The sequence below is a fragment of the Ambystoma mexicanum genome, chromosome 11 (genome assembly GCF_040938575.1).
Source record: "Ambystoma mexicanum isolate Mex_15411 chromosome 11, UKY_AmexF1_1, whole genome shotgun sequence".
NCBI classification, from domain to species: domain Eukaryota; kingdom Metazoa; phylum Chordata; class Amphibia; order Caudata; family Ambystomatidae; genus Ambystoma; species Ambystoma mexicanum.
Genome location: NC_090934.1, coordinates 1,345,654,940 through 1,345,662,874, shown reverse-complemented (window position 1 = coordinate 1,345,662,874; position 7,935 = coordinate 1,345,654,940).

Sequence of the window (7,935 nt, the reverse complement as noted above, 5' to 3'; positions counted from 1 at the left end):
ACATGATTCACAAGCCTCTGGAAAGTGGCAGGTGCATTCTTCAACCCGAATGGTATTACCCGGAATTGGTAAAGGCCGTCTGGAGTAGAAAACGCTGTCTTCTCCTTGGCATGTTCTGCTAAAGCTATTTGCCAATAGCCAGCAGTGAGGTCAAACGTGCTGAGGTACTTGGAGGCACCCAAAGTATCTACCAGCTCATCTGTTCGAGGCAAGGGGTGTGCATCTGTCTTGGTGACAGCATTCAGAGCCCTGTAGTCCACGCAGAACCTCAATTTAGAAGTGCCTGCCTTTGGAACCAAAACCACAGGGCTGGACCAAGGACTACTGGAGGGTTCAATCACCCCAAGGTCTAACATCTTGTTGACCTCGGTCTTAATATAAGACCGTACTTTGTCTGACATCCTGTATCCCCTACTTTTGGTAGGTACACTGTCTCCTGTGTCTATGTTATGTTTGCACCAAGGTGTCAAACCAGGCGACTGTGAAAACAGGGGAAAACTGCCTAAGCAAACTATTCACCTTGCCCCGCTGATCAGAAGTCAGGTGAGGGGCCACTCGGACACCCTCAAAGGAGCTATCTGAAGGACCCCTTTGGAACAGGTCGGGGAGAGGTTCAGACTCCTCTTCCTCAATATCTGCAGCCAGTAGCAGTGCTGCGATTTCGACTCTTGGGACGAAAGCCTTCAGCCTATTCACGTGAAACACTTTTGGAGCCTGTCCAGGCCTTCCAAGGTCCACTAAATAGTTAACCTTACCCAGGGGCTCCACCACTATGTAAGGGCATGGCCATTTGTCCTGTAAAGCTCGGTGTAAAGTTGATGAGGGAAGCTTTCTGGTCGTACCAATGTTTCACCAGCGCTTGTCCTGCCTTCAATTTATCACTAGCCAAGCCCATCAGAAGTACCATCCGTTTTCTGAGCCCTAGCACATAATCAACTACGTTGGTAGTAACAGAGGGAGTGGGCATCTCCCATCCCTCTTTGACTATGGCTAAGGGTCCCCGTACAGGATGACCGAACAGAAGTTCGAAGGGGCTGAAGCCAACACCCTCCTGTGGTACCTCTCGGTAGGCAAACATTAAGCATGGTAAAAGAAGATCCCATTTTCTTCTCTGAGGTTCTTCCAGAGCCCCAATCATGCTTTTTAACGTTCTGTTGAAACGTTCCACCAGACCATTGGTCTGGGGGTGGTATGCAGAAGAGAACTTGTAGGTGACCCCACATTCTTTCCACATAGCCTGCATATACTTCGACATAAAGTTGCTGCCACGATCCGACACAACTTCTTTAGGGAAGCCAACCCTAGTAAATATGCCAAGTAAAGCTTTTGCAACTGACTTGGCAGTTACAGTTTTCAATGGGATGGCCTCAGGATATCTGGTTGCATGGTCGACCAGCACCAGGATAAACCTATTGCCTGAGGATGTTTGCGGGTCAAGGGGACCAATGATGTCGATCCCTACCCTTTCAAATGGTACCCCCACAACTGGGAGTGGTACCAATGGAGCTTGGATTGTCGAGCCAACCTTACCAGATAACTGGCAGGAGGCACAACTCCTGCAGTGACTTTCTACTTGCACCCCCATCTTGGGCCAGTAGAAGTGCATGGATAACCTTTGCTTGGTCCTCTTAATACCAAGGTGACCAGCAAGGGGCACTTCATGCGCCAACTGCAGGAGGAAGGGCCTAACAGCAAGGGGAACCACCAACCTCCTGTGGTCTCCTTCTGTAGACTCTGTGGGCTCACTATACAGGAGTCCACCTTCCCAATAAATCCTATGCGTCCCAGGTGGTTCACCCTCAAGCTGGGAGCAGGCCTGTCTCCTTAGGCCTTCCAGAGAAGGGCACTCACGTTGGCCTTTACTGAATTCATCCCTATCAGGACCTCCTTCAACTAACAAGTCTTTTAGGTCAGGATGGTCTTTGGGGTGGAATACTTCAGGCATCGCCACCTCCTCGTCAGGCCCGGGTGATTGACCAACTTCCTCCACCGCAGTGGTAGGCGAGCTCGGGGGAATATTTTCGTTCCCTCGTCTTGACTTGTTTACTCCTTTCGCCTTGGGTTTCCCCTTCGGCTGGGGCGTGGTATTGGTCTTGGCCAATGCTGCCCGTGCTTGAGACCGTGTGTAGGGTCTTTCGGCAGTGTCTCCTACGAGCCCTAAAGCTCTGAGATCATTACCTAATAAGACCTTTCCTGGGACGTTTCTCTGAATGCTCACTGGAATCCTGACTGCTGTACCATTTAAAGTAAGATTTACAGGTATTACTGGGAACACACAGAGTGGGCCGTCAGTCAACTTAGTGGGCATCAGAGTACCTCTGGCAACTTCCTCTGAGTCTACCAAGGTGGAATCCACTACAGTTCGACTGCACCCACTATCCCTAAGAGCTGGAGTATCTACTCCATTGATCAGCACACTGTCTTTAAAGTAGTGCTTGGTATTATCTGGAATCCTAGCATAAGCCTCTGCGACTTTAGGCTCCCAGGAACCCAGGGAAACTAAAACTACCTCAGCCTCTATCCCACTGGGAAATGAGCCTGAGGGGAAGGATGCTCATGTAATCTCTTCTTCCTCGTAGGAGGAGAAGGCCAGATTAGCGGAGTGGGCCCCCAAAGGTCTAACCTTACACCGGGGATCCCCCTTCACGTGGTCAGTTGCTCCACAAGCAAAACAAGATCCATTGGGTCTGTTTACGTAGGGAGGTTTATTGTAAGCAGAGTTCTGTTTCGGAGGCTGACCTCCACTACCCTGTGAGTTCTCTTGTGTCTTAACCTTATTTTTCTTTTTGTGGCCCTTTTGAGAAGAAGATTTATCAGATTCTCCACCCTCCTTATCTTTGGACTTTTTCCCTTCCTCCTGCTTACCAGGATGAGTTTTGTCCTTATGGGACACTCGATGTGACACCCATAAGTCTGCTGCAATGGCCAGTTTCTTAGGATCTATCTCCTTCGAATCGGCCAAATGCTGCTTAAGCTCCGGGGAAGAAGATGCAAAAATGTGTTCCAGCATGACAAGATTTATCATGCCTTCGAAGGTAGAAACCTTATAACCTTCGACCCAGCCAGTTAAGTTTTTCAAGGATTCGGTTACATAAGATACCCAAGTACCACCTTCCTTTTTCTTATACTCTCTGAATCATTTCAAATATTGGGCCGGAGTCTTCCCAAATTTTAAAATGAGAGTTTGCTTTAACATTGCGAAATCAGCTCGCTCAGCCTTCGACATTTCCATAATGGCACTACAGCCAGAATGGGGCAGTCTGCTGAGTAACCAGGCAATCTTATCAGCATTGTCAACTTGTTGAACTTCGCATGCATACTCAAACGCATTCAGCCAGTCCATAATGTCATTCCTTTCCTCATACACACTGAGCAGATCTTTCGGAAACCGTGGATGAGAGGAGGCCCCAGACCCATGTCCAGGACCCTTGGACCCATTTGCAACCTGAAGCTTGGCCAGTTCCAACTGGTGATCCCTGTCTTTCTGTTTTTCTGCCTGTTCGATTTTTAGTTTGGCTATGCTGAATTCAAGCTCCTTCTGCCTAAAACGCAGCTCTTGCTTCTTGAATTCAAGCATAGCCTCCCCATCAGCACTGGCAGAGGAAACATTAGACATCTCATCCTCCCTGTCCTTGTGGTCGCGGTGGATCAGTGTAGCGGCAGAACCGTCGGTTTTACCAGTGAGAGCAGCCCCACCTCCTTCCGCACTGTCCTCAGAAGTTATAGCGTCAAGCTGTTCTTCTTGCCACGCCATGATTCTTTGGATCATATCCAATTTAGTGCCTTGAGAGGAAACACCTCTCTCTGCACACATCTTTTTCAATGTGTCTTATTTGGAAGCATTTAAAGTTAACAAGGTATTTGTTTCCATACTGTTAGAAAGGACTATGGCCTTTTTAAAGTTAACTACAACAATTCACTGTGTCCTGGTAGGAATAACTTGAAATGCCTTAGTTTGTACGCAACACTGGATACCTTCAGTCGTATCCCACCGCTGTACACCAATTTGTTAAGACGGATTTCTGAACTCTGTCCTGGCGGCGCAGAAGTTCAGAAGGCCAACCTAATTACTTGGAACAGGGTAACCTCTGGACAAGCCAGACCAATCAGGGTAGCGATCGCGGCGGTCAAGACTAGGTCTCAAGAGGGGTGAGGGTGACTGAAAGCCCGCAATGAGCACACAAAGCAAGGACACTTACAAATTACTCCAAACAGGTGTTATATGAAAAATATATACACATTTATTCCAAGGCCTTTAAAACAATGACCGTAGCGAGAAATCACAATACAACTCTAGTAAACCAACACATACCATACCAATACAATATATATACAAATACAAACAAGTCTCAAGCGTTAGATGCACGAAATGTGTAGTCCACCTAAAAGGGAAGGAAAACAGGCAGTGCGAAATAATGCTTAGACCCAGTCCGCCTTCAGAGGCACCTAACTAAAAGGAAGTCCGAACCCTACGAAGAGTGGAGCCTTGTGCTTAAAAGTACCTGCACACGCTGGTGCCAACGGGCAAAAGGGGAGTCTCTTCGAGGGAAATCAGGCAGTTCAGTTTAGTGCACAAATGAAGAAGAACAGTGTTCCGCGACTCAAGTGCAGCCTCCACTGTGGGCAGAAGCAGAGCGCGAGTACGGAAAGGCGTGCTGTTTTGACACAGCGGGGAAAAGCTATGGGCTCCTGCAGGAGAGCGACCAGTTCCTAGCTATGCTACTCACCGGTCCCCGATGCAAGCAGACCCAGGCTTCTCCGCGTCAGTTTCAGTCGCTGGTAGGTTCAGAAGAGCAGGGGACGTCTCGTCGTCGTGTTGAGTCTGCAGCAGCAGAGTTGAGTAAAAGACGTCCCAAACGAAGGAACCCGCACAGTTTGTTACCACAGCAGGGCAACGGAGCGGCCGTGTGTATCTGAGCCAAATGTACACTACTCACTTCAGACCTGGGAACGCAAGTGTACGAATCGTGTGAGAGTGACAAGGACTCGAAATACTACACAACCTGGCGGCGGTTACAGAGCAAGACTCCTGTGTAGGCTGGTCATTCTGCTGGATGGCCCAGAGACGCTTCCGAAGGCTTACTAGCAGGAGATGTTGAAGATGCTGAGAATAGCTGTTCCCGCTATTCCAAGGGTCGAAGTACCAGTACAGGCCTTCTGGTTCAATCAAAGGTAAAAAGGGTTTCACAAGGCGACAGCAGTGCAGAGGAGCAGTCCTTCAGCGGGTCACCAGCGATTCCTCGGTTCAGCCTCTTGGTTGCAGGATACTTGGCTCCTGTATTCCTTCGTTCGTGAGAACTCAGGAGATCGACATGGTAGTGGTGTTTCCAGCCCCCTCTTATCCACGGTTCCCTTCGCGCCAAAACGGAGGGGACCCAATGGGAGATCCGCTCATCAACACTCACACCATACGTGGACCTATCACGGACCACGGTGGTCCCAGGCATTCACACCACCCTAGACTCTCTGGCACCCAGGATGTGTATTGGGACCAGACATCCCAGCCCACATCCTGGAGGCACACACCAGGCATGTAGAAGCCCGCGAAAGCATCCGTGTTTCGCGGAAAAGTACATGCCCAAATAAGGAAGGCCCCGGGACGGCTCGACCTGGGGAAGGTGAAGGGAGCAAGACGGTCAGCGGACAGGACAAAGGAGCCTCGTGGTCTGGCCATTTTGGGAGCCAGGCCACCATTTTGGGTTAAGCGCGAGAAACGCGCTTAAAACGCCAAAAGGAGCTCAAAACACAAGAAACGATCGCTGCCACCATTCCCGTCCGTGAATCACTTGCACCGATCAGTTACAATCCTAAAAGAGTAACTAGGGCCTGTAGAAGGCTAGAGACCCAAGAGAGCAGTAACTTAGCTTACAGTGCCCTCTTGTGTCATGTTGCACGAAAGCCGCAACATGATAAAAGAAACTACGGAAAACAGCGTTTCCCGGTACTGACTGTCTTAAGGGCATGTCAGTTTCCCCGTAAGAATGGAGCGAAAGCCCAGAGGAGTGCGGCAGAAGGCTGCACTTCTCTGGCAAAGTCAAGAACAAGGTGAAAAACAACAGCAAAAAGTTTAGGGGTTGCCACATGGAAGGAAAATTACCTACAATTACGAAATCTTTCCTAACAGGCAGGGATTTAAACCATGGCCGCTGGGTTCCAAAGTGAGACACTTCCCCACAAGACCACTTGAGGGTCTGAGCGGGAGCCCTGTGAAATCCCTCGCCAATATTGCACTGTGCTGGAAATATTGATGTGCATTTTTTAGGTTTAAAAGGGGTGCAGATTTTGAACTTTGCTGACGATAAATCCACTGAGAGCAAGAGAAAAAATGTTCATGGGGTGACTAGAATACCTGCCCTACACCCTCCTAATCCTCCCGTCGCTGGTCCCGGCCTCTTTCACTGCGGTAGGAGGCATGCCCCAGAATAAAAGTCAATTTCCACAACTGTCTGTTCGCTAAAGCAATAGTTTTGGCTTATTGGTGGCACACCTAATAACCCAAGCAAAAAGAATGCCATGCAGTGACGGTACAGCATTGAGCAGATCGGGCTCTAGCCGCTTCCTGAAATGGTCGGTTTTGATGACTCGACCTGGCTCCATGGGCGGTGCCAGCCCCTGGCCACTTTGAGGCAGAAGGCCTCTTTCAATGTGTCGCCAGCCCGTAGCACTCATTAAGGAGCAGCATCAGCAAACATGTAGAGCACAAAAACCTATCCATGCAATATCAACAGACTCACTTTGATAAAGCCAAAATCTTAACTTCTGGTCTCAGCTTTTAGATGGTCCACCTCTCCAGAGATTAGCATAGCACTATGAAAGTAAACCGCCTCTGAATTGGGGTGAAAGGTCTGACTAGAGGCCAAAGGGAAGATGAAATAGCATTTCAGCTTCCTAGCTGCGCTCAGGGAATTCAGAGGGAAATGGGAGCAGGGCTGGCTAAAGATGTGTCAGGGCTGGTGGGGTCCCAGTTCTTTTTGATGTTTGGGGCACCCCTTACTGATTGGAACAATGGTCCAAGGCACATGTGGAGTGCTTAAATCAATAATTAAGTCAAACCAATGCAGTAAGGAGGTTCGAAGATGCAGATTATCAGTAGGTTTCTGTGTCATAAGACTGCCAACATGTGGGCAGCTACTTGGGGGCCCATTTCAACTGTAAAAGGTGACAGGCCCAGATGCCATCCCTCATGGTGGAGACCGAAAGTGCAATGGGTTTATTGGCCCCACTCACTATCTGCTTTGAAAACGGTCATCCACCCTGCAGGGTTGACTGACAGAGCTGTGGTCAGACCAAACAGGACACAAACATTAAATGGTGCCTTGGCTTCGCTGTTAACAAAGGCCCTGCAATAACTAACATAAAACATTTTACTGTTAGCACCTGCATTCGTATGCATACATTTTTAGGTCGTTGAAATCGTGATGTTGGGTTAGCACTTGCATGCTAGGGGAGTGATTAGAAGGGAAGTGGTGACATGAGACATCTCATTCTCACAGCAGTCCTTAAGTGTGACGTTTCAGAAATGAAGGCGAGAAGTAGCTGCTTGTAACATTGAAGCTTCACCAGAATAGGCTCATTTGAATGTGAAAAGATGTTAGAGGTTTGCCCCTCCCTCACAGCCTCTGATGTTAGCGCCTCTCCCAACATTTGAAGTGTTGGTCACCCCCTCATCCCCCCTGACATTTTAGCCTAGGTGCAACTCAGATGCCATGAACCCACCCCTTAATGAAGTGGCCCCCAGGGCGGCTAAATTAAGGGGTGGGGCTGAACACACATTCACACAAAACACTTTCACCCATGCATTCATCCACCAGTTACACAATTCCATACATACTTGCATGCATACATAAACCAAACACAGCATTGACACAAACACCAACATGCACGCATGCATTCATACATACACATATACATACTAATGTAATTTAAATGCACACA